Source organism: Marmota marmota, unplaced genomic scaffold (assembly GCF_001458135.2).
Source record: "Marmota marmota marmota unplaced genomic scaffold, marMar, whole genome shotgun sequence".
NCBI lineage: Eukaryota > Metazoa > Chordata > Mammalia > Rodentia > Sciuridae > Marmota > Marmota marmota.
The window spans coordinates 54,199,549-54,225,563 of NW_025999968.1; the positions used below are offsets into that span (position 1 = coordinate 54,199,549).

At 40.7% G+C, this 26,015-nt stretch overlaps 1 long non-coding RNA gene across 1 annotated transcript; it reads right to left on the minus strand.

Annotated features, from left to right (window-relative positions):
• Window positions 1–14,189: 14,189 nt before the first annotated feature.
• LOC125616883 lies at window positions 14,190–21,579 on the minus strand. Its single transcript, XR_007347657.1, has 3 exons — window positions 21,256–21,579; window positions 20,653–21,027; window positions 14,190–14,245 (listed from the first exon to the last, which is right to left on the minus strand). It is a non-coding gene; the product is annotated as an uncharacterized LOC125616883 (long non-coding RNA).
• Between the last annotated feature and the right edge of the window lie 4,436 nt (window positions 21,580–26,015).

Consider the following 26,015-nt stretch of genomic DNA (forward strand, 5'->3'; position numbering starts at 1 on the left):
ATATGTCCCATATCAAACTCTTGATTGTCTCCCCAGACTCACTCTTGCTCTATCTTTCTCCACCTCTGTGACTGGCCTCCTAGAATCCTCTCCTTTTCTTTCTTTTTTATAAACCATAGATTGAACTCGGGGTTTCTTAACCACTGAGACACACCTCCAGCCCTTTTTATTTTTTATCTGGAGACAGCGTCTTGCTAAATTGCTTAGGGCCTCACTAAGTTGCTGAGGCTGGTTTTGAACTTGCAATCCTCCTGCCTCAGCCTCTGAAACCACTGGGATTACAGGTGTGTGCCACCACACCCAGCTTGAGTCCTCTCTTGGTTTAATACTCCCCAAATTCAATCCATAGCAAATCCTGCTGGTTTTACCTTCAAAGTCCATCTCCAGTTCCTCTAGCAGTATCAACTTGGTCCAAAGCACCATTGCATTTCTCCTGGATGAGGGTGGTAGACTCTTCACTGTCTTGAAGCTTTCCCTCTTTGCTCTGATGGTGAACAACCAAACCATTCAGTCAAGACTGTTGTAGGAGCTGGGGATATAGGAGTAAATAAACCCCCCTTCCTCCCTGCAATCTTGTCCCCGCACTGAAGAGAGAGTGATCCTTCCTATTTCCCATCATGCTGGACTGTGATCCAAAGTCCTTTCTGTGATCTGCAGACCTTAGGGGATCTGGTTCCTGGGTGCCTTTTCTGCTCCATGTCCCACTCTTCTCACACTCTCTGGTCTCCAGCCACACCAGTCTTGAACGCCTGCCTTATGCTGCTTGGGGCACTGGCAGCCCCCTCAGCTCATTGGGGTCTCTGCCCCAGTGTGTCCTCAGAGATGCTCCACCCACTCCCATCTTTACAGCAGCCCCTTCCACCATCTCTTTATCCTACTTTGTTTTTCTTCGTAGCACACGTTTTTGCCCGTGTGCCCACAAGAATGCGGCAGCGATGAGGTTTGTTGCTGTCTATTTTATTGATTCCTATATCACTGAAGGCGTGGTTTGGTTGTTTACCATCAGAGGGAAGAGATGAGTACAAGCGCGGGCTGTGGAGTCAACTTCCTGGGCCCAAACACCAGCTCTGCCACCCTTCTGGCTGTAAAACCTTGAACAACCTATTCTCATGCCCTAGTTTCTTTATCTGCATATGGGGGATGGTACTAGGGAGGTTAAATGAGCCACGACATGTAAAGTTGATTCAAATAGTACTTGAATCAGAGAAAGCCCTCAATAAGTGTTGGCCATTATTATTACTTTACATGCTAGATATTTTCTAGGTGTTTTTATTGTGATCCTTCTTTTTAAAATTTATTCAGAGTAGATCATCAAGTAATACTGTTAGGAAGGGTAAAGCAATGATTCATGCTGTACATTTGCATTCCAAAATCTTTTCCTTTGATGATCACACCTTTGACACATAGTATGTGCTTAATAAGTGTTAGGTATTATATTTAGTATATATGAAATCCTCTCTTTCTCATCAACCTTATTCTGACCTATTTTCTTTCTAGAATATATATATATATATATATATATATATATATATATATATATATATATAATATTAATTTTAATATACCTTTGTTTTATTTATTTTATTTATATGTAGTGCTGAGAATCAAACCCAGTGCCTCACACATGCCAGGCAAGTGCGCTACTGATGAGCCACAACCCCAGCCCCTTGACCCATTTTCATTGGATTATTGCTAAGTAACTTCTTTAGAATGAGCATGGGGTTAGCTTCCACATGTCAGAGAAAACATTCAGCATTTGTTTTGGGGGGATTGGCTTACTTCACTTAGCATTATATTCTCTAGCTCCATCCATTTACCTGCAAATGCCATGATTTTATTCTCTTTTAATTTCTGAGTAGTATTCCATTGTGTATGAATACCACATTTTCTTTATCCATTCATCTATTGAAGGGCATCTAGGTTGGTTCCATGATTTAGTTATTGTGAATTGTGCTGCTATAAACATTGATGTGGCTATGTCACTGTAGTAAGCTGTTTTTAAGTCCTCTGGGCGTAAACTGAGGAGTGAGATAGCTGGGTAAATTCTCACTGAAGAGAGAGTGATCCTTCCTATTTCCCATCATACTGGACTGTGATCCAAAGTCCTTTCTGTGATCTGCAGACCTTGGTCCATTCCAAGTTTTCCAAGGAATCTCCATACTGCTTTCCATATTGCTTGTACCAATTTGCAGTCCCACCAGCAAAGTATGAGTGTGCTGATCCATAATGGGGATGGGGTGGGGGGGAGCATGGGAGGAATAGAGGAACTTTAGATAGGGCAAAGGGGAGAAAGGGGAAGGGAGGGAGCAGGGGGTAGAAAAGATGGTGGAATGAGATGTACATCATTACCCTAAGTATATGTATAAAGACTTGAATGGAGTGACTCTACCTTGTGTACAACCAGAGACATGAAAAATTGTACTCTGTATGTGTACTATGAATTGAAATGCATTCTACTGTCATGTATAACAAATTAGAATAAATAATTAAAAAAAAAAGAGCATGGGGTCGTATGTCATCTGAAACTTTGCATGTCCCTGTTTCCCTTTGATGATCACACATGAGTCATAGTTTGGCTGGGGAGAGAGTTCAAGAATTCCTTCAGAATTCTGTCAATATTGGTCTACTCTTCTAGCATTTGAAGAGTATTTCAATGTTTTTCCTCAATACATAGCCCTTTATCTTTCCTTGGAAGTGTGTAGAATTTTCTCTTCGGCTTTGAGATTCAGAAATCTCACCCTGGCATGCTGTGTTGGAGGTCTTCTTTAGTACTCTGGCCTAATGTTTGGTGAGTCTTTTTGACGTAAATATTCAAGTCTGTCTTTAGTAAGGGAAAAATTTCTTTTATTATTTCTTTACTATGGTTTCTCCTCCAAGTGAATTATTGTCTGCTGGAATTCACTTATGTGACTGATTTTTAGATTTCTCCTCACATCTCACATCTTACTCTTACAATGTCCCTTTCTTTGGTTTTTGTTTTTGTAAAACTCTTTTTAGCTGTTCACACATCAAGTTTCAGAAGTGTTCATTTTCCTATCACAGCCCCTACTGAAGTTATTTTGATGTGCTTAAAAATTCCAAGATATCTTCTCCATGTTCATAGCACCCTGCGTTTAAGATAAAATCTTCCCCAAAGTCGACGAGGCTAAAAACTAGAACTTTTTGAAAGTTGCCCCATGTTTTCTGCAGTATTTTCATTATTATTTTCTTCCTGCAATGGATCCTCCAGGCGGGGTTACCCATGGTAATCTACCAGACTGTGCACGTAGAATAGTGGGACTCCTGAAATCATCTTTCAACTTAATCCACATTGCACCGCGCCTGGACAATAGTCATCAGAGTTCGCAATAAAAGATTGGGACTCTTCTTCGTTCCAGTTATAATTCATTTTCTTCTTTATTTTAATGTCATTTTGCTTATTTCCTTTTCTGTAGGTTTTTTTTTTTTTCAATGACCAGTAGCTTCACCATTTCACTTTTACTATGTAGACATTAAATTCACACCTTAATTTTATTGACAGCAGAGACACATGGAGGCTAATGTAAGGGCGATGCTTTTTTACTTTTCAAGTGTTCACATGTGATTAGTCTCAACTGTGTTCTCTTTGGTCCTATCTTAGGATGTGTTTTACTGTTTTATCAACAAGCCTTTTCTTAATTCTTTTAATGACATTTCTATAATAGGAGGTTTGCCTGTATTATAGGATTAACCTATTATTTCTAAATCATGATTTTTGGCTGAGACCTTCTGTATAATTATCACCATCTAACCGCTATGGGAAGATTGGAAATGTGTTTGTCCCTTACTCTCAGAAAACATACAGTGTTTGGGGAGGGAGGACAGTCTAACAAAAAAGTACATAATTAAGAACAAATTCAGATATAGAGATTTAAAAATATATCAGGTCCAGAGAAAAGGGAAATCAGTGAGGGATGAGAGTCATCAACTTCTGCACGGAGACCAGGGAATCTTGCACGGAGCTCTCATGGTTAAGAATGGTTTGTAAAGGCAGCAAAATGAAGTCTGACTTCCTGATGAGAGAAGCACGCATGGGAAGGTTTTTGTTGACAGTCAGTATCAGGCCTGATTAGATTGAAAGTAGAAAAAGTCATAGATTTTAAAGTCTGGGTCATTACAGATCCTATAGAAAAATCAAAAGGCAAAAGGATATGAGGAAGAGACTTGGTGTAAAAAATGATATGGGAACAGGAAATGGGAAATTCCTAGAAAAACACCCCTTATCAAAATAGACTCAAGAAAAACAGATTGTCAGAATAACTGGCAGAAAATTTGAATCCATAACTATGCCAAGGTATAGTAAATTTTGAATCTAAAACTATGCATGAAGGTTTCACACACACACACTTAGGGAAGAAATAATACTAATCTTATATAAGTAGTTCCAGAAGATAGAAAACTAAATTCCCCAAAACCTTCATATAAGGAAAGTATAACCTTAATGCCAAAACTTGCTGAGGATATTACAAGAAAGGAAAATTCAAGTCTATCACGCTCTGGCACTCACAAGTGAAAATCCCAAACACGAGCCAATCAAATCCAGCTGCATAAAAGATTATACCGGGTCCAAATTAAATTTATTCTGAAAGTAACATTTATTTTATTTTTGTTGTTGCTTGTTTTGAGAAAGTCTTGCTGTGTTGTCCAGGTTGTCCTTGAAGATCCTTGGGATTACAGGCAGGTGCCACTGTATCTTCCACTTTAAAATTATTTTAATGAATTACTTTATGGTTGTTTTTACAGAGAGTTTTTGAAAAACTTATAATTACCATAGGGAACATGAAACAATTTGCAGAAAAATAACACACATTGGGATACATTTATATCCCAACTTTTCAAGTGTTCACATATGAGTAGTCTATTTTTACATATATTGTCATACCTTCCTTGAAGGACACAGAAATAATTTCAGTGGTATTCAGACCAACCTAAAAATGGTGATGGGCTGAATATTCACTGAGGAACCATATATCTGACTTTTATAACTAAAACAAACAAAAGGAAAAAAAGAGAAGAAGAAGGGAGGGTGAGAGAGAGGAAAGAAGGGTGCGGGGAGGGGTGGCAGGACTGGAGTTTGAGTCACATCACCCCAGACCACAGTGCAGGGGGTCTGAGCAGCCTCATCTAGGCTGTTCCCTAGACATTTCTTTCCTGCTTCCACTCTTGAGGCTGCCTTAAGCTTCCAGAATTTGCTCATTCATTCAACAAACATACGTGTTTGTCTTCCCCAAGGCAGAGCTGTGGGTCGCTTTGATGGCTCCGTACAGCCACTGAGTGGGCAAACATTTGATGACCATGTGAAAACAACACCCCGTACCATTCAAACACCTCACCGTGAGCAGCTGCTGGAAGATGGTGTTTATAAGACTCGTGCGCATTTCTGAGTGTCTAGTTATCTCCTCTAAGAATCGTCTGCATTCTTATTTATTCAGTTCACCAAAGTGTCAAAAACTCAAAAGTATAACAGTGGCCATGCTGCTGGTAGGACTGGGAAATTTCAGGAGAGACGATAATGAAATGTCAAGGGAGAGTCAGATGGACCGGGATGGAATGAAAAGTCAAGGACACCGGCAAGGAGCTCGAAGAAAGTGAGTCACACAACATTCCAGAAGTGGACCAGATGGGAACAACTGCCCAGAAGTGATGGGCAGAGCTTGGGCAGGAGTGTGTATGACTCCTGTGCAGGGCGGGAGGCAGAATCTGCCTCTGGACACACAAAGTCGAAAGCGTCACCTTTCCCACATGACAGCCTCTGGATTGGCCTCCCTGCCTCCCCATCTTCACAATCCATTCTCCACCTGCAGGTAGAGTGCTCCTTGAAGAGTGTAAATTGGATCATCTCTCACCCTGCTTAAAACTCAGCAATAAGGACACTTTTTGTTAAGTGTCAATGCTGTATCCATATTTTCTCAAGTAATCCTCTAACTCACCCCAGTCCTGAAGCTGTTTTCATTCCCAGCTCACTGATGAGGAGGTGAAGGTAAAGGGAGGCTTTTCCAAGTCACTCCAGTCACTGTGGATGACCCCTTTTCTGTCTCCAAGAATGTTCTCTCCCATTATGATTGTTTTTTTCACAGCCTTCATCACCCACTGAGATTTCTATTTGCTTATATGTCTGTGGTCTGCTTTTCCCGATAGAACACAAGCTCTATGAACAGAGGGACTTAGTCTAATTTTTTCACTGCTCTATCTCCAGAGGCAAAACGATGCCTGGCACATACTCAGAAGACGTGCAGTAAAAATGTGTTCAGTAGGCACTGGATGGACGACCTGGATGCTGTTCTCACCAGAGTTATTAAATGTTGTACCCAAGATTTTAACTTGCATTTACAGTGAGCTTGGTGAATGAATGCATTCATCAAGATATTTTTTAACTCATTTATAGTAAGAATAATGTATGTCATCTTCATATAGTTGTTTATCAAATGCATCAGTGCATTATTGGGCACTGATGATTAAAAAAAAAAAATCCAGGGCACCTTATCTTAAGGAGCGTGTGTGTGTGTGTGTGTGTGTGTGTGTGTGTATAGGTGGCTGGTGGGAAAGAGAATAAAGGATGTCACCAAACTGCATAGTAAATATAATTACAGAGGTAAACACAGGTGCTGGTGACATAGAGGGAGGACAGGTCAGTCCCAAGGGACTCGAGGAGAGACTCAGGGAAGCTTCAAGAGGAGCTAAGAATGCAGCGGAGTCGGGAAGAACAAATGATAATGCACGGAAACAACAGGGAAGTAGAAACAAGGCCAAAGGAGCAACTTGTCAAAGGCAGAGACACACCAGGCTTTGGGAATTGCAAGGTTGTGAGTGTAACTGTACAGTACTAGGTGGGGATGTAGCCAGGGGTTAAACTGGGTGTGGATGGATGAGCCATTTCTAGATGATCTTGCATGTTGCTTCTCCACATTTGCTCTATTTCCCAGCTGGGAAATTTGCTCTATTTATCCCCTGGGCTACCACAGTGTCCCTCAGATGCAAGTCCTGGTACACCCTAGCTGAGTGAGTGAAGAAACGAATGGATTTGGAATGTTGTCCTCCAGCACCCCTGGCTCCAGGGGGCAGTTAGGGTTTTAAATAGGGAAGCGTCATGATCATGTCTCTGTTCTGGAGGGAGACACAGGGCAGGAGAGAGAAGCCCCAGGTTTGTGAGGCTGGCAAGGTATCATTGTAGGAGTGCATGTCTAGTTCCATGGAGGGAGGCAGTTAGGAGGAAGGGATGGGTTTGAGAGGTACTTGGTGGCTTCTTGGGTGGGAGGTGAGAAACGAGATCAAGTCTAGGAGGTTTTCAAATTTCTGCCACAAGGCCTGAGTGTTGGGTGGTGCCACTTATGTACCAGAGAAGGGGAGATAAAGGACTCATGCAACTTCTGAGTCTAGGATGCATTTAGAAACATCTAATGGTCAGCCAAAATGTGGGGCCTGGAGTCCAAGAGGGAGGTCTGGGCTGGGAGAACAAATGGACATTGACAGCATCTAGGTAGTGCTAGAAACCAAGCAGCACAAGAAGAACCCAGGGAGGGAGCCCTCCAGGCCAGGGCTGCGGTGGTCCTGGGGCTTGTGGAGGAATCTGTGCGGGGTGACCCAAAGCTGCAGCCAGTGGTAATGGAGCCAGAGTTACGGCTTGAGGGAACCATTGTCAGATGCAAAAGGACCGTGCCACTTTCACCTTGAGTGGTCAAAAAGTGACTATAAGACTGAATGTCTAAAAAACAAAACTCAGGATAGAACGAGATGGAAGGAATGGGTGGAAATGGCCAGATTGGAACCCGCAGGAAGCAGGTGCTGGAATTCCCTTTTTCTATGGTGTCCTCGGTGAGGGGTGGGCTGGGCCTGCTTCTGGGAACCACGGGGATGTGCCAGTTTCCGCCTTTGAGTAACTTTCCATTGTATCTCCCACTGGTCCCCACTGGAGCTGTGCCCAGGGTGGTGCCACTGAGGCCTGGAAAGCATGTGGGCAGGTGCCCGTCCAGACGCAAGACTCTTCTCTTAGCACAGAGCCCTGTACTATTCAGGCATTTCTAGTCATCTCTATTTCCTCTTTCTAGATCTTTTGACCTCTTACCCTACCCCCAGATAAATTTTATGGCTGTTTTCTAGGTGTTGAAAAAAATAGGTCCTTGTTGTTCAGCCTCAGTCTTCCAGGTTCTGAGGCCTGCTCTGCCCATTTGTATTTTATTTATTTATTGGTGAAAATATGCCAAAGAAGCCATAAATGATTCAAGAAATCCACTTTGGGAGGCCAACCAAAGGAAGCACTCCTAAATGCAGAAAAAGCCAAAGCACGAAGATGTTCATCTAAGAATTAGTTACAGAACAGAAGAGTGCAAAAGTGTGAACTGAAATGTCCAAGATCCAGGGCGGTGTAGGGGAGCTAAGCGGCAGTCCTTGTGCTGCAGTTTTAAATAATTGCTATGAAGGTTCATGGAGAACATGGGCATCCTCATGATTGACATATAGGAAAGAGTGGAATACAGAATGGTATGGACAGCGTGATTCCAGGGATGTCACTAAAATATACAAATAGATCCATAGTAAGTCTAGAAATCTCTGAGGGCCAATAATTGCTGTGCTCAGATTGTGGTATAAATTTTCTGTAATGAGTTTACAGAGATCTTACAATCGAAAGATGCCTGTGACAAAAATATCACCCTTCAAAACGCAGAAGCCTAGCACGATGGCTCCCTCTCTTCTTGGATTTTCAGGCCCTGGGCAGTCCCTGTACGGCCCCTGCTGGGGCCTCCTACTCCCTCTGACTCACCTGGGGCTTATCTATTGATCTGTGGAGGTTCACAGAGGCTAAAGCCTTGGGGCAGGGCCTCTTCTGGGAACCAGACCCCCTTCCTGGGGTGGGGCGGCCAGCCTCTATCTTGGGGTGTTGGCTTTTAAAATGTGAGGAAACAATTAAATCAGGGCTTTACTGCTTTAAAGAGCAGGGAAGCTACCAGAAAGCTCATGAGGTCCATTTTCCACAACCTACCACTCAGGGTGGAGCTCATGAGGATGTCGTGCTGAGCCTCTTACGGTCACTCTGAGACATGTGGGTCACAAGGAAATACTATCAAGGCCAGGGGAATGGGGCGTCCCCTGAAGGGAACTTCCTGAGTGGAAAGTTAGCAGAGAACTGTTAATTTACAGGACAGACCAGTCACGGCAGGTAACCTTTCCCTGAAATAGTTCAGGCACCAATGCCAGTACCTGGAGTTCTAACAAGAGGAGGGAGGAGAAGGACGAGGGCTGGATGTGTAGTAAAATAGGCACCCAGACACAGGAATAGACAGCCAGCACGTGCAACAGACAACGACGAGGATGGCACTGTTGTGGCTGGGATCTGACTTCCCCCGAGAGGCTCAAGTGTTGAAGGCATGGTCTCCAAAGCAGCAATGTTCTGAGGTTGGTCTTTTGGGAAGTGAGTGGATCACGAAGACTCTGACCTCATCGGTGGATTAGAGGAATCTATAGCTGAATAGACTATTGGGAGGTGGTGGAAACTGAAGGAAGTAGGGAGAGGTTGGAGGAAGTAGGTCACGGGAGATGTGCGCTGGAAAGTTATATCTTGTCTGAGGTCCCTTCCTCCCCACCCCTCAATCTCTCTCTCTCTATCTGCTTCCTGGCTGCCATGAGCTGAACAATTATATTCTGCCTTGCCACAGGCCCAGAGACAACAGAGCCAGTGACCATGGACTGAAACCTCTGAAAGCATAAGCCAAATTAAATCTTCCCTTGAAGTTGTTTTTCTCAGGTATTTTGTCACAGCAATGGAAAGCTAACTAACACAAATATTTTCCACCTAGTGAGGAGAAAAGCACCAATACTGCAGCAACACAATTTTTTGCACAGCTGTGGACCCAGGAAAGGGGAAGGCCACCTTTCCCCACCCAGCTCTAGGATGGAGAAACTCAAGCTATCTTCTGTTCCTCCTAGAATGTTTGTTTTTCAGGACCCCTAAGAGGGATGATGATGAAGGGACCCCCAGGGGAGGGGAGGTGGGGTAGAAGTGGCAGAGACCTATGTCCCAAATGGTACCCATGGCCCTGAAGCTGTCTACTGGGCTAACTAATCCTTTGCAAACTTGCTTTCTGTTTTCTTTGCCTTTGCCCAGGATTCTGCATTTTAAAGAAAAGCTGCACCTAAATTGATTAAAATACTAACTGCTAGAGTCAACTATTTCAAGAAAAAGGACTCTTAGATCTACAGAACCTGGAACATCTGGTGACCTTCAGATAACATCAGAATGTGCATCAAATGAATGGATCACTGTAGGATTAATGATCACTCTACCACCCACTCATCTGTGGCTAAAAATACTTTCCCTTAATTTCCCATATAAGCTCTTCAGTTGTGGTTGTTAGTCAAGATGGTTCTTAGGATGATGGTCTGGCCTTTTTCTGATCAGCTGGCTCATGGTAGTACATGTTGTTCTCTACCATTTCCTTGCTTCTTGACTAATCGGCTTCTGTCCTGTGACAAGCACACTCCTTGCTCTTTCCCTGGGGACTCAGCCTAGCTGAAGGCTTCAGGTATCATTCCCAAATGAGACTCACAGGTCAATAACCCCAGCTCAAGGGGACACAGCCCACCATCTAGAGGAAACCCCCACCTGCATTTGGCACCACAGACTTATTGAGCACCCTATCTGCATCAGGATTGTTCCAGAGGCCAGGACCCAACTGTGAAGGGAACCAAAGTCTAGATCCCCAGAGATGACATTCTGCTGGTACCTCAAGGGCAGCTCTGACCTATTGTGTACTGAAGGATAATTTTGGGAAGCCAGGTCCTGTTTCAGATGCGTTACATTTATAAGCTTATTTCATCTTAACAATACTCTGTTTTCTAGGGCTATTGCTCTCCTTGTTTTCAGGAAGGAAAGTTGCTAAGAGGCTAAGTGATGTGGCTGATGTCGTCACACAGCTGGAGAGCATGGAGCTGGTGTTGGATCAGTGCAGCTTGATTCTAAATGACACACCCCACCTGAGATGCCTACATTGCTGCTTACAAAAACCTGATGTCCCTCTTACATCATCTCCTATATGTCCAATGACATGTGGGAGGAGCCCTAGAGTCACGGTTATTACCTTTCTCTCTGCTGCAGTTGAGATTTTGATAGTGCCCCAAAGGCCCAAGGATTAGAGAATTGGATTCCAGGCTGGTACTTATTGGAGGGTGGTGGAATCTTTAAGAGGCAGGGCCTTCAGGTTCAATCTCCAGCATCCCCTCCCCACCAAAAAAAGAGATGGGGCCTATTGGCAGGTCTCCGGATCACTGGAGACATGCCCTTGAGGGAACTGTGGGGGCTCTCATCTCTTCCTCTTTCTCTGCTTTACTTCCCAGCCCATGAAGTAAGCAGTTTTGCTTTGATACACACTCCACCATGATGCGTTGTCTCTCCACAGGCCAAAAGCAACAGGGCAAATTGACCATGGATCAAAATCTCTAAAACTGTGAGTCAAAATAGACCTTTCCTCTTTTTAAGTTGATAATCTCAGGTATTTTGTTATGGTAACACAAAGCTGACTAACATATCTTTCCTTCCTTATTTCCTTCCTATTACCAAGCCTAGCTAATTTAGCCACTTCATTTTTTTCTTCCAGAGACAGACACATATGTGGGTTTGGTCACCACCATGTCCCAGTGAAGCCAGCCCTTGTCCCAGAGATGCAGAGTGCTGGCCCCCAGCAGGCTGGAACATAGGCAGCAGGTGGCACATGGAGCCTCTTATGCTGGGTGTAGGCCGAGGCACAGTCAACCAGGGTGGAGGCAAGCCAGGGTGTGCTACTCAGCTACCCTGTGGTGGGCCAGACCTGGCCTGATGTGGACACCCGCTCTATATAGTGCAGCAGCCCAGAACCCACACATCCACCATCTGATGTCCTCAGCCTCCTGCTTACCTATCATCATGAAGAAAATGAAGTGGGGCAGGCCTGAATGGGAGTTCAGACTCAAGGATTAAATAATAGCAAGTACTTTCCCAAACCCTGATTAGCATAAACTCGGACCAATAGCATTGACCCAGTTGCCACACAAACTCCTAGACTAGTACAACCTTGGGGTCCCTTCTTGCCCTTGCAAGAGTTCTGTTACTGTTCTTCACATTTGAATAAATCCTATTCTTTCACTCTTGCCTTCCATATTTCATTCTTGAACCCAGAAAGAAGTTGGTGGTGAGTTTCTAGGGTCTGTTGCAACACTGGAAGGCATACTCCACCATTTAGAAATGCAACACTGAGCCTCAAAATAAACCATTTGATAGTAGTGGAGAAGAATCTGCCTTTGCTGGCTGGCTGGGACCCTCAGAGTTGACGCTGGTGGGCATCCCCTGCTGTGATTAGCTAATAACACTGAAACTCAGCTGCAGAGGCTTGCAGTTTGCACAGACCCCATCCAACAACAGAAGTGGAGAGTTGAATTTAGTCTCAAACTCTGGTTTCACCAGTCTCGGACACATGGAATGACCACACCAGTTGACTGACTTAGTAAACCCCATATATATGCTTGTTGTGGAGGAATGATTTTCCCCAATATTAAGTGCAGGACTTCAGTCTGGACAGAGAATGAGTATCTTGGGCAAATCATAACTGAGATGGAATCATTTACCAGGTTTGTAGGTCAGTGTTAAACCAGATGATCTAACCCTAATCCCTTCTGCCATTGCATGATGCAGCATGAAATCCCTTACCAAATGTTGGCCCCTTGATCTTTAACTTTCTAGCCTGTGGATGTTTAAGAAATAAATTTTTGTTCATTATAAATTACCCAGTCTATAGTATTTTGCTATAGCTGCACAAAACAGACTAAGATACATTCCTGTGGTAAGATTAGGTGTAAGTGTTTAATCATCATTATAATCTGTGTGTTATTTAAAGAGGTTGAAACATTGATGGCAATCTAACATATAAGAAAACCTGGTACATTAGACTTGAATTTAATTTGAAACATTTAAGAGGATATGATTAAGTTTATGGATAGTCTGAGACTGTATTACTGGGGTACAGTCTAACCCTATGGCTCAAAGATGATAAAAGTTTTGTTCTGTTTTTCTTATGTTACAGTCTAGTAATGAGTGGTCAGAACTGGAGGCCAAGCAACATTTCTCCTTAAGGTCTTCTAAAGAATTGGCTCCTTTTCTCCTTTGGCTCTCTGTGGGCTCTGTGGGCTTGGGGGCCATCAATGTGGTTCATGGTGGCTCACCACCACATCCAAGGGAAGTGAGAAAGAACAGTGTCTGTGACAATTACCTTGAAGGAAATGACCTGGTTGTAGCTTTCTTCATATTTGCCCAAGTTCCATTAACCAAGACTTGGTCACATGATCATACCCCACTGCAAAAGAAACTGGTAAATGTAATCTGTTGTTGGATAGACAAACCAAATGAAAACCTAGGGGTTTTATGTAAAAGAAAAAAAAAGAGGGAGAATTCACATGAGAAACAGTTGGCAATTATCTGTCATGAATCTTAAGAAAACTTCACTCACTAGATTTATTAAATTTCAATAATTGCTTAAAGACCTAGAAAGATCTCACTTGTCAGGCTAAGTTTGCAATGTCAGGTGTTTGAAGTGTTTTAGAGAATCAGATATATTTTAAATTTAAATGTACTCAAAATGTTTTAAGAAATTGAGTAATAAGTTTATAAATAATACTATTTTGGGCTGGGGCTGTACCTCAGTGGCAGAGCGCTTGCCTAGCTCATGTGGGGGCACTGGGTTCAATCCTTAGCACCATAAAAATATAAACAAACAAAATAAAGGCATGCTGTTCATCTACACCCCAAATAAATAAATAAATAAGGCTATTTAGAAGGATTTATCCTATCAAACTTAAGAGTCATTTTAACATTGATTAAAGAAAAATGAAAATGACTAAACTTCTTTTCATATAAAAATTACTAGGTATCAAAATTATAAGACTTCTACATTAAACAAAAAGACTCAGAAGAACTTAGGATTTGAATATTATGACTTTAAAACTTGAATATTAATCAAGACAGGTAACTATAAGGCGTTCTCTGCAAATAATGTTAACAGCCTAAACTTATAAATCAAAAGACATGGAATGGCAAAATGGATTAAAAAGCAAGACCCAACAATATGCTGTCTTCAAGAGACTCACCTCATGAGCAAAGACATCCGCAGGCTGAAGGTGAAAGATTTGGAAAAAACATATCACTCATATATGGATTGTATAAGCAAGCAGGGGTTTCCATCCTCATTTCAGAAAAGTAGACTTCAAGCTAAAGTTAATCAAAAGAGACAAAGAAGGACATTTCTTACTTCTTTAGGTAAGTATACATCAGCAAGACATAACAATTGTAAATATTTATGCCCCAAACAATGGAACATTTATGTATACATTAAACAAACCCTTCTCAATTTCAAGAATCAAATAGACCACAGCACAATGATACTGGGTGACTTTAATACACCTCTCTCACTACTGGACAAATCTTCTAAACAAAAACTAAATAAAGAAACAATAAAATTAAATAACGCAATCAATAACTTAGACTTAACAGACATATATAGAATATATCATCCATCAATGAGCGAATATACTTTCTTCTCAGTAGCACATGACTCCTTCTCTAAAATAGACTATATTTTATGCCACAAAGCAACTCTTAGTAAACACATACACACACAAAAAAAGGCCCAGAGATAATACCCTTCATTGTATCAGATCACAATGGGATGAAATTAGAAATCAGTGATAAAATAAAAAATAGAAACTACTCTAACAAATGGAGACTAAATAATACACTATTGAATGATGAATGGATAGTAGAAGAAATCAAGAATGAAATAAAAAAATTCTTAGAGGTAAATGAGAACACTGATACAACATATCAAAATCTCTGGGACACTATGAAGGCAGTAGTAAGAGGAAAGTTTTATAACACACACACACACACACACACACACATAGTATTTTTAGATGTATATGAACACAATACCTTTATTTTATTTGCTTTTTATTTTTATGTCGTGCTGAGGCTCATGCATGATAGGCAAGCACTCTACCACTGAGCCACAACCCCAATTGTGGAAAGTTTATTGCATTGAGAGCATTCATTAAAAGAATAAAATATCAACAGATAAATGGCCTACATCTCTCAAAGCCCTAGAAAAAGAAGAACAAATTAATACCAAAAGTAGTAGAAGGTAGGAAACAATTAAAATCAGAGCTGAAATCAATAAAATCTAAACAAATGAAACAATTGAAAAAAATTGACAAAACAAAAAATTGGTTCTTTGAAAAAATAAATTAAATAGATAAACCCCAAGCCATGCTAATGAAAAAAAAAAAGAGAAAGAAAACTCAAATTACTAAAATATAAGATAAAGAAGGAAATATCACAATGGACATGTCTGAAATATAGAAGATAATTAGAAACTATTTTGAAAATTTATACTCTGATAAAATAGAAAATATTGAAGACATTGACAAATTTCTAGAGACATATGACCTACCCAAATTGAATGAGGAAATCAAACATGATTTAAATAGATCAATTTCGAGTAATGAAATAGAAAATACCATCAAAAGCCTACCAACCAAGAAAAACCCAGGACCAGATGGATTCTCAGTCAAGTTCACAAGACTTTCAAAGAAGAATTGACACCTATACTCCTCCGTATTCCATGAAATAGAAAAGGAAGGATCCCTTTCAAACTCATTCTATGAAGCTAATATCACCCTGATACCAAAACCAGACAAAGACACATCAAGAAAAGAAAACTTCAGACCAATATCCCTGATGAACATAGGTGCAAAAATTCTCAATAAAATTCTGGCAAGTTGCATACAAAAACATTTTAAAAAGATACTGCATCATGATCAAGTGGGGTTCATCCCAGGGATGCAGGATTGGTTCAACATATGGAAATCAATGAACATAATTCATCATATTAATAGACTTAAAAACAAGAATCATATGATCATCTCAATAGATGCAAAATATGTGTAATATAAATTGTAATGCATATGTGAAATATGAATTGTAATGCATTCTGCTCTCATATATAACAAATTAGAATAAAAAATAAATTAAAAAAAAAAGGATTTGACAAAATATGGCACAACTTCATGTTCAAAACACCAGAAAAAACTAAGGATAGTAGGAACATACCTCAGCATTGTAAAAGCTACATAAGCTTATTTGCCCCTCCCCACCACAAGGCCAGCATCATTCTAAGAGAGAAAAATTGAAAGCATTCCCTCTAAAAATGGGAACAAGACAAAGATGTCCTCTTTTACCACTTCTATTCAACTCTAGCCAGAGCAATTAGACAGACAAAATAAATTAAAGGGACACAAATAGGTAAAGAAGAACTCAAACTATCACTATTTGCTGATGACATGATTCTATATCTAGAAGATCCAAAAAATTCCACCAGAAAACTTCTGGAACTAATAAATGAATTCAGCAAAGTAGCAGGATATTAAATCAATACCCATAAATCAAACACATTCCTACACATCAGTGATGAGTCCACTGAAAGAGAAATTAGGAAAACTACCCCATTCACAATAGCCTTAAAAAAAAAAAAAAAAAAAAAAAAAAAAAAAACCCNGAATATTAATCAAGACAGGTAACTATAAGGCGTTCTCTGCAAATAATGTTAACAGCCTAAACTTATAAATCAAAAGACATGGAATGGCAAAATGGATTAAAAAGCAAGACCCAACAATATGCTGTCTTCAAGAGACTCACCTCATGAGCAAAGACATCCGCAGGCTGAAGGTGAAAGAACTCTATAATGAAAACTACAGAACACTAAAGAAAGAAATTGAAGAAAACCTCAGAAAATGGAAAGATCTCCCATGCTTCTGGATAGGCAGAATTAATGGCCATATTAACAAAAATATACAGATTTAATGCAATTCATATTAAAATCCCAATGACATTCTCCATAGAAATAGAAAAAGCAATCATTAAATTTATTTGGAAAAATAAGAGACCCAGAATAGCCAAAGCAATCCTTAGCAAGAAAAGGGAAATAGGAGGCATCACAATACCAGACCTTAAACTGTACTACAGAGCCATAGTAACAAAAATGACAAGGTATTGGCACCAAAATAGACATGTAGACCAATGGTACAGAATAGAAGACACCCAGACAAACTCACACCAATACAGTTATCTCATGCTAGACGAAGGTGCCAAAAACATTCACTAGAGAAAAGATAGCCTATTCAACAAATGGTGCTGGCAAAACTGGAAATCCATATGTAGCAAAATGAAATTAAACCTCTATCTCTCACCTTGCACAAAAATCAACTCAAAGTGAATCAAAGACTTAGGCACTAGACTAGAAACTCTGTGTCTAATAGAAGAAAAAGTAGGCCCAAATCTTTACCATGTTGGCCTACAATCTGACTTCCTTAACAAGACCCCTAAAGTACAAGAAATAAAATCAGGACTCTTTGTTGTTATTGTTCTTATTTTGGTTTAATTGATTTAAATTCCAGAGGTGGGTATAATTGTCATCCCTTATCCATGAATTATCAGACAATGACTTTCCTCACAGAACAATAACAATGTGAATGATTTATATTTTTAGAATTTTTGAAGTATAATTGGAACATAATAAACTGTACATATTTAAAGTAAAAAAATTTACTTTAAATATGTAATTTTGGTAAGTTTAGACATACATGTATATCCATAAAACCATTGTCCCAATCAAAATAATAAATATATCCATCACATCCCAAAAGTTTCCTTGTGTGCTATATAATATCTCTGCTTCATTCCCATACTTTGTTTCATGTTGCTACAAGTTTACATTTTCTAGAATTATAAATAATAGAATAATTCAATATGTGTTTCTTTTTATCTGTCCCCCCACCCTTAGCTCTATTGAGAGGCATCCAGGTTGTTGAATATATCAATGGTTGGACCCCTTTAATTGCTGAGCACTAGTCTGTTGTTTGGGCATGTCATATTCACCCACTGATAGTCCTTTGAGTCATTTATGGTTTTTGACTATTACAACTAAAGCTGTTATGAACATGTGTGTGCAGTTCTTTGTATGGGCACATGCATTTATTTACCTTTTGTACATATCTCAGAGTAGAATGGCTAGCTCATATGGCATATTCCAGTATAACATTTTAAGAAATTGCTAAAATTATCATATCATTTTATGTTTCCAACAGCAGTATGTGATTGTTTCAGTTACTATCTTTCTTGCACTTGGTCTTTTGATTCATTTCAATTGCAACCATCCTAATAAGCATTTAGTAATATCTCATTATAGTTATAATTTGCATGTTCTTAAAACTAATGATACTGAACATCTTTTCATGTGTTTATATACCATCTATAGATGGCTTACTTGCCATCTTCTTTAACGATGTGTCTATTGAGAATTTGGTTTTTTGCCCACTTTGCAAACTGGATTATTTTCCTATTGTTGAGTTTTGAGTTTCCCTATGTATTCTGGGTATCATAATCCTCAGATCAGTCCTGTGTGTGATAGAAATGAACCTGGTTTCATACCTCCATCATGCTCAGTCATTGGGAGAAATCTGAGGGACAAATGGTCTTAGTTATAATGGAGCAGTGAGTCCAGAGGGAAAACAGTTGGGGATCTGAGCAGCTTCCCTTCACATCTGTTATGTATATGCAACCAGGTGTGATTAGCGTGACATGGAGTAAGCACAGATGCTAACAGATTACAGATGGAGGATACCTGAAACAGTCTTTTCAGCATTTGGATAGGCTTTCTGATAACCAATTTATATTTTTAAAGTTTTTGAAATACAATTGGTACTTCAAATTTGATTTGAACAATTGTAAAAATTGAGACTTGGAGTTAGCAACATCATATACAAACTAGTACCACCACTTTGGAAAACTATTTGGGATTATCTAGAAAAGCTGAATGAATTTTTTGCATACCATGGGAGGTAGCATTCCATTTTTGGGCCCAGGCCTTTAGAGGAAGTTTTGCATCTGTACATATAGACTTGAGTCTACATGTACAAGGATATTCCCAGCATTGTTATTTGTAATGGATAACCCCAGAACAAACAACACAGTAGAATGGATAAATAGTGGTTTAGTTTTACAAAAGAATAGTATCAACAATGAAAATATATAGGTTGAATCTCACAAATACAATATTGGAGAGAAAAGCAAAGCACACAATGTTCAAACAACAAGCTGTTGCTTAGGAATGCATATATAAATGATAAAAGCAAAGAAAAAAAGTAGGGGAAAGGTTGTGATTCTACAGAAGCATGGAAGAGAATTCAGGAATTTTTACAAAATAGTTATTCTTTAAACTCTCTATGTTTAAGTCCATATTTGTATGACATGGATCATAATAATAAAAGGGAAAAACTAGGAGTAGGCTAGGTGAAGAGGAAGGTGTGTGCTCTAGGAAGAGGACAAAGGTCAGAGGGAAAATGCATAAAGAACTCGGGACGTGTGGGATGGAATGCCATGGTGAGGAGTGGCCATATAGATGGCAGCAGGCAGGGGGCTCCTACAGAACGAAGGGCCTTATAAACCCCATGAAGTTTGGACTTCACCCTGAGGGCAATGGGGAATCCCTGAAGTATTTAAGCAGGGGAAAAACTGATTCACATTTGCATTTTCAGAAAGATCCTTTGCTCGCAGCATGGAGGCTGTGCCTCATGGTAACCAGGTGAGTGGGAGTGAAGTGGGAAACAGAAGGGCTCGGTCTTAGAATGTTGCTGCTGCATGTGGCACGTACCCAGGGTGCTGCCTGAATCCAGACAGACCTGTGGGCCCGCAGCTGGAGCCAACTTTAATAGTATTACTAACTGATTACTGCAGAAAGTTAACCCTCTGTGGGAATCATTTGATAATAACACTATATATCTCTAAAATAATTTGTTCCATTTGCAACAATATTATAGAGGAACTGCTGGTCAACATGGTTATTGAAAGTGTTCTTAGTGAAAAGTTGGGAGCTAAATTCCCAAGATATTTCCTGAATATTCTAAGGTCTCAGTAAACCTAGGCCAAAAGTTCAAGGTGATTTATTGTGGGAGGTATCATCTGATAGCTAGCTGCCAATTATCTTGTAATTTTAATTGTACCCAAGGGATTTGTTTTCCTTGCAGCATAGATAGCTGCTGCTGTTTTGCTGTTAGATTTATTTTTTAAAATATGAGCAACTTGAAATACATATGCTATATGCTATTGAAATATTATATACTGGCCTGATATATTCTTAACTACAAAATATTCCCTCAGACCTGCTTTTGAGGGGTTTTGCCTACTGTGAGACATCTTCTCCACTGCAAATGGTTATTAACTTCCTGAGTTTCTCTGTTGGAATTCACATTCTTACCTTTCTGTTGTCTTGTTCCTTAGTGAAAGGAAAGTCCAAAGAAGTTCAGAGCAGGAGCAGGATTGTTTTATCCAGGCAAACTTGACTCTGAGCCAATGTATACTGCAGAACTATTGGGTATAATTTGGTGCCTACAGGACTTGCTCCTCTTACTAAGTCTCTGTTAACGCTCTCTGATCATGAAGGCCTTCTCCCCTGTTGGACAACAGGGGAAGTCCTATCAGTCCCAGCAAGTCCCAGCACCAGGGGGTGGGATGATGCTCACACAGCAATGGACTTTGTGACAATTCTTGTACATTGACCTTCTTACCAGGAAGTGTTGACTGGTGGTCATGACACCCATCTATCAACATTCCTTGGGGACCATTTAGATGGCAGACCTAGTACAGGCGACAGGACTATCCCCCTTCTTGTCTTGGTTAAAGCCCTGAAGAGAGACTGTTTAAAGCAATAAAAGATATCACCCCAGTGCATCAAATTACAACCTTACTATGAAGATTTATTAAGGTAAAACACCCGGAGAGTAAATGAATTGAATTGTAATATAAGAAAATATAATTTACCTTTAGTCAAGAATTAGGAGCTGAGGAAGTGTGTGTGTGGCCTGAACCAAAAGTTGGTTCAGAACGTTCCTTGAGAAAAAAAACCTCAGCACCATGTTTGACACTTGTTCTGTGAGTCGTTCCTGAAACATGCAATCCGTCACCAAGTCCTTCAGATTCTGTCTCCCCAAACTCCCTCCTTCAACCCCCACCGGGCCCATCCCTCTGGCCTGCCTCAGCACCCGCTGAGCTTCTTTCTCATTCTACATATAGAAGGCCCCCTTAGAATCTCTTCCCGGCCTGATCCCCTCTGTCCTTTCACCTCCAGCCTTAAAACCCCTTTGTGCCCAGCAGGCCAGGCCCAGGCGCACCTTTCTGGCTTCACCCCAGTGACATGCTCCACAGCTTATTTTGCCAGGTCCTCTCCAGCTCCTTTGTTCAGCTCCTGGCCCAGGAAGCTCCGCCTCCTGGAGACCCTGCAGATGTTGTTTTATTTGCTGGCAACCTTCTCAGGCCTTTGTTCCTTTTTAAAAAATCCAAAAGGCTTCCACGTGCGTTCTTCTGTATTTAGCACTGGTGAGGAAAGAACATAAAGCGGTCTCATACCTCTAATGTTATTGACGTTTAACATCAAGAACCCTTGTGGGCCCGTGACAAGCTGTTGGGGGACACTTCACAACACTATTGGAAGAAAAACCAACTCTTCAGCAAGTGGAGATGCAGGATGTATTTTGTCTTTTAAAGTCATAGAGTTAATATACACACACAAACACAGTATCTCTTTCTTTAAAATGATGGTAAATGTGTGTCTCCCACAAACATAACCCCCCACACACACACACATTGTATGTGTATACAATGCAGGGAGAGGTAAGACAGAAAGGAAAATTATATTGCAGAGATTTTTGGTTTTCCTTTTTTCTTAAAAGTGGAGCCTGAATTTGAATCCCTTTTTCCCCCACAAAAAAGCAAACTAAGTTGATCAAAGTTTAATAAATAATTTGGAAATTGGTGGATTAAAGCTTGAAGAGCTCCCCAAATGCCTGAACCATGTTCCACACAATATTTCATTCTGCAAGGAACAGGACCAATAGTACAGGCAATTTAAGTTAGGTAAAAATTAGTCTAGGTAGTACCTAGAGGCTTACTGAGAAGAAAAGATGAGTCAAAGGCAAGTAAATGGACATGGCTGAAAGGGTCTGGAGGTGGTTGAGGGGTGTGTAGCGGTTTAGGAGTGACCAGTGGGTTCACTGATAGAACAGTTGTAAATAAGTTTGAAATGCTGTGACTTAGTTTGGGCGATCGACTGAGAAACAGGTACACACTGAGCAGCCACGCAGAGAATCAGGGTTTTATGAGGTCCAGGTCCCAAGAGCAGTTAGCTATGGAACAATCTCAGGTCTCTGTGAAGGGAGATCCAGGACAGGCCCTGAACTATGCCACAAATGGAGGCTCCCTTTTTATCAGGGGGAAGATTATGGGTAGATTATACGAAGACTATAGGTAGTGATTGTGACAGTTTAGAATCTGACTTGATTCTACTGTGGGATCACTTCTCCATTAGCTGAAAATACTCATATTCCTTCAGTCTCTGAGGGGTGTATTTAGAGACAGGCTACATGAGCACAATGTTTTCTGTCTTATCTCTTCCCAGTGATAATTTGAACTCAATTTTCGAAATTCAGAAGGATGGCATTTCTCTGAGAATTAATCCAACAGCAATAGAAAAACTAACACCAGAGCACAGAGCGTAGGATAGGAAGAATAATTTGGTAAAAAAAAAAAGTTTTTTTTTTTTTTTAATTTCTTTTTTCCTCCTTGAGTTAAACAAGCCCAGGGTTCTATGTCTTAGAATAAATAATTTACCTTGTTTCCTTATCAGATTCCTTATCTACAGACAAGGAGATCCCTCATTTTATTCACTTTCTACTGCCCACCTACACTGTTTTAGTACACTGGGATCCTGGCAGAAAAGATCAACTGAGTGTTGTTCAGAGCCAAACTCCAATGCCCTTGAATAACAGGAAAGCAGGTTAGGTGCAGGTCCTGTCTTAAATCCTTGCTATTGGAATTCTTCCTTGCTTTGGAGAACAGTCACATGGAGGGGCAGGAAGGAATCAAGAAAAGGGACCAAAGATGTAAAGGAAAACCCCAAAAGCACAGTGCAGAGTTATAGGCAGTAAAGAAGAGACCACTGAGATTACAGAGGGGCCCCTGACAATGAGGCCTGAGAAACAGCTACTCAATGAGGGAATAGAAGACCACTGGTGATGGCGCAGGTGAACAGTTTGCAAAGGTGGGGAGGAGATGCAGTGGGGTCTGACACTCTTGGAGAAATGTGACTAGAAGAAAGAAGAATGATAAACTGAGAGGGTGACAGGATTAAGATAAGGCTTTTTTCCTCCTAGTGACAGGAGACCTATATAGCTTGAGGGCAGGAGCAAGAAGCCTGTGCCCAAGGAGAATATGGGTGCTGGGGGTGGGATCCTGCAATTACATAGGAAGGGGAAGATATAGTAGGGCCTCAATAAAAGACTGTTGATTGACTGATAGTTGCTTAGTTGTTGCTGGCTAGTAAACATTGAGATGCTGTGTGGTATTGGGGCTAACTGTGCAGGTCCAGAGTTCTGTACGATTTGGGGCAAGTTGCTGAGGTCTATTAAGTCTCACTTTCCTTTTGTGTAAAGTGAGAGAATTGATAATACCTATCTTTAAAAAAAATTTTTTTGGTAGTTGTATATGAAGAGCTTGCCTTTATTTTATTTGTTTATTTTTATGTGGTGCTAAGGATCCAACCCAGTGCCTCACACATGCTAGGCAAGTGCTCTGCCACTGAGATATAGCCCCAGCCCTGATAATACCTATCTTTGTGGTGAGAACTGAATGTTAATACATGCAAAGCATTTGAATGCTTCCAGGTGAATGCTGGTGAATGCTCAAAATGGTTAAAAAATAAATAGCTGTCTTTGAGAATTAAAGGTGGAAAACTCAAGTTCAAGTCTCATTATACAGCAATAGAATATAAGAAGGTAGAGGTGATTAAATTCACCCAAGGCATAGTCTAAGGTTATCTTTTTTTTTTTTTTTTTAAAAATAGGACTGGACTCCCAACTTCTATTCTTAATCTTCTTTCCTATTTGTCCTCAAAAGAACTTACTTGAAAATTAATCAATCAAAACTTCTGGTTAATCATATCTTAAACACTCATCATATTAAATGTTTTGGAAACTCTTAAGAGGTAGAGGCATTATTTTATTATTACATTAGATAGTGCAGTAATGCTTTATATTCTACATATTGAGTACAGTTAAAAATTGTTTTGGTAAATTTAAGTTAGTTTTAGTTGTAAAATACTAAATTTGCAGCAGCGTTTCCCAAGATTTTAAGAAAAAAAAATTTTTTTAAATGAAGTCACTAGCATTTATTAACTAAAAAAAGCCACCAGTAACCATTTATTTAAAACAAACAAAGTTGAGAAGGAAAAAAATCAGTGTAGTTGCCCTGTTTCTCCCCTTAAGAAATAATGAGTCTGTGGGTGGTCAACAGCTTGGGAGAGTTTTGGGGGGTGCTGGCTCTGTGGTGACGTGTTATGCAATCAGGCTTATTTCCTTATACCACTTGTCAAGTTAGTGGGAGGGGTAGAGCAGCAGCCAGATACTCACTCACCCCTGGGCATTAGGAAAAAAAACAAAACAAAACTGTGGAGCTTCCAAGAGGAAATGCTCCAAGTTGAGTCAGTTCATGGTATTGCCTTGGCCTTTGGCTTGGTACATAAATGCTTGGTTCATATTTTCTCATTCCCAAATAAGTGGGTCATGTAATTAACAAAAGGAAGAAGAGGTGAAGCAGGGATTATCCTAGAATAATCTGTAACTCAATCCTGAGGGTCCAGAAATTCCTTGTTTCCTTCTGTTAAGTACGCTGCTCCTTTAAACTAAAAGTGAAGGAAGTTGACATTAACTAGGTAATTTGAATCAATTACCCGTGCGGTTTCATTCAGAAGAACACGGGTTGTGAACAAGGACAGAAAATATTAAAACCCAGATGTCACAGAAAAGCTTGTGTTCAAGCATCCTCCTCATCTTTAGTGCAGAATGGAGGTAGATGTAAAATGGCAAGGACTCTGGGTAAGGTGACAAAAGTGCTCATGGAATTAATTCGCTGAATAACCCCAGCTCATCCATTTGTGTAGGGAAATGTAGTGTGGTGCCCAAGAGTATGGGCGCAGCCTTTAGTTAGTCTAGATCCAAATTTTGTTTCTACTGTTATGTGTATGACCTTGGATTGGTTACATTATCTCTGCATGCCTGTATTTCCAAACACCTAAAATGAGGTTAATAGTTCTTGCTTCATATGGCTGTTGTGAGAATTTTACGAGACACATGTAACAGCCTTAGCATGGTGCCTGATAAGAGTGGATTCTCAATAAATGTCTGCCAATTATCGTTTAAGCACTTTAGAGTTGACAAATATTTCCCTTACAAACCCTTTAAATGGGACCAGCAAGGGGGCAGACAAAGCCTTTACAAGGGACTCCATCTCTAAGTAGTGGAGCCTGAGAAAATGGCATTTCCCACCAGTGGTTGGAGGGGGAAGTGAGCCCTGTGTGCGCGTGTTCCTGGACGTCAGGAGAGCACAGGCTGTGACCCCTTGATCCCCCAATCTTCTCTTCCAGGACAAGCTCACCATCCCTGACGGTGGCTAACCTCGGCCTATCCTTTAAATGAAACTAAGCAAATATTCGAGGAATATTGGATAAAGTCAAAGTATTAGCCTTGCCCTGGCAACAACTCCTGCATCAGGCAGGCACACACAACAAATACCGGGGTAGCCCCTCGCTCTGTCTGCGTCAGGTACCCTTTTGCCGTTTAAGTGCATCAATTCACTCAGAGGCATCACATCCCACTTTCCGCAAAAAGGAGCCTGCACAAGGTCACGCAGCCGCCAAGAGATGGAGCTGGACCCGAAGCCGCGCACCGCAGCCCGTGGCCTGCGCCCCCTCGTCGGGGAGGAGGCCTTGGGTAGGCGCGCCAGGGCAGCGGGCTGCAGGCGGAGAACAAGTGGCAGGCCCGCGCACCCGAGCAAGAACGCTTCCGGCAGCCCGGCGCGCCGCCATGCGCTGGGGCACCCT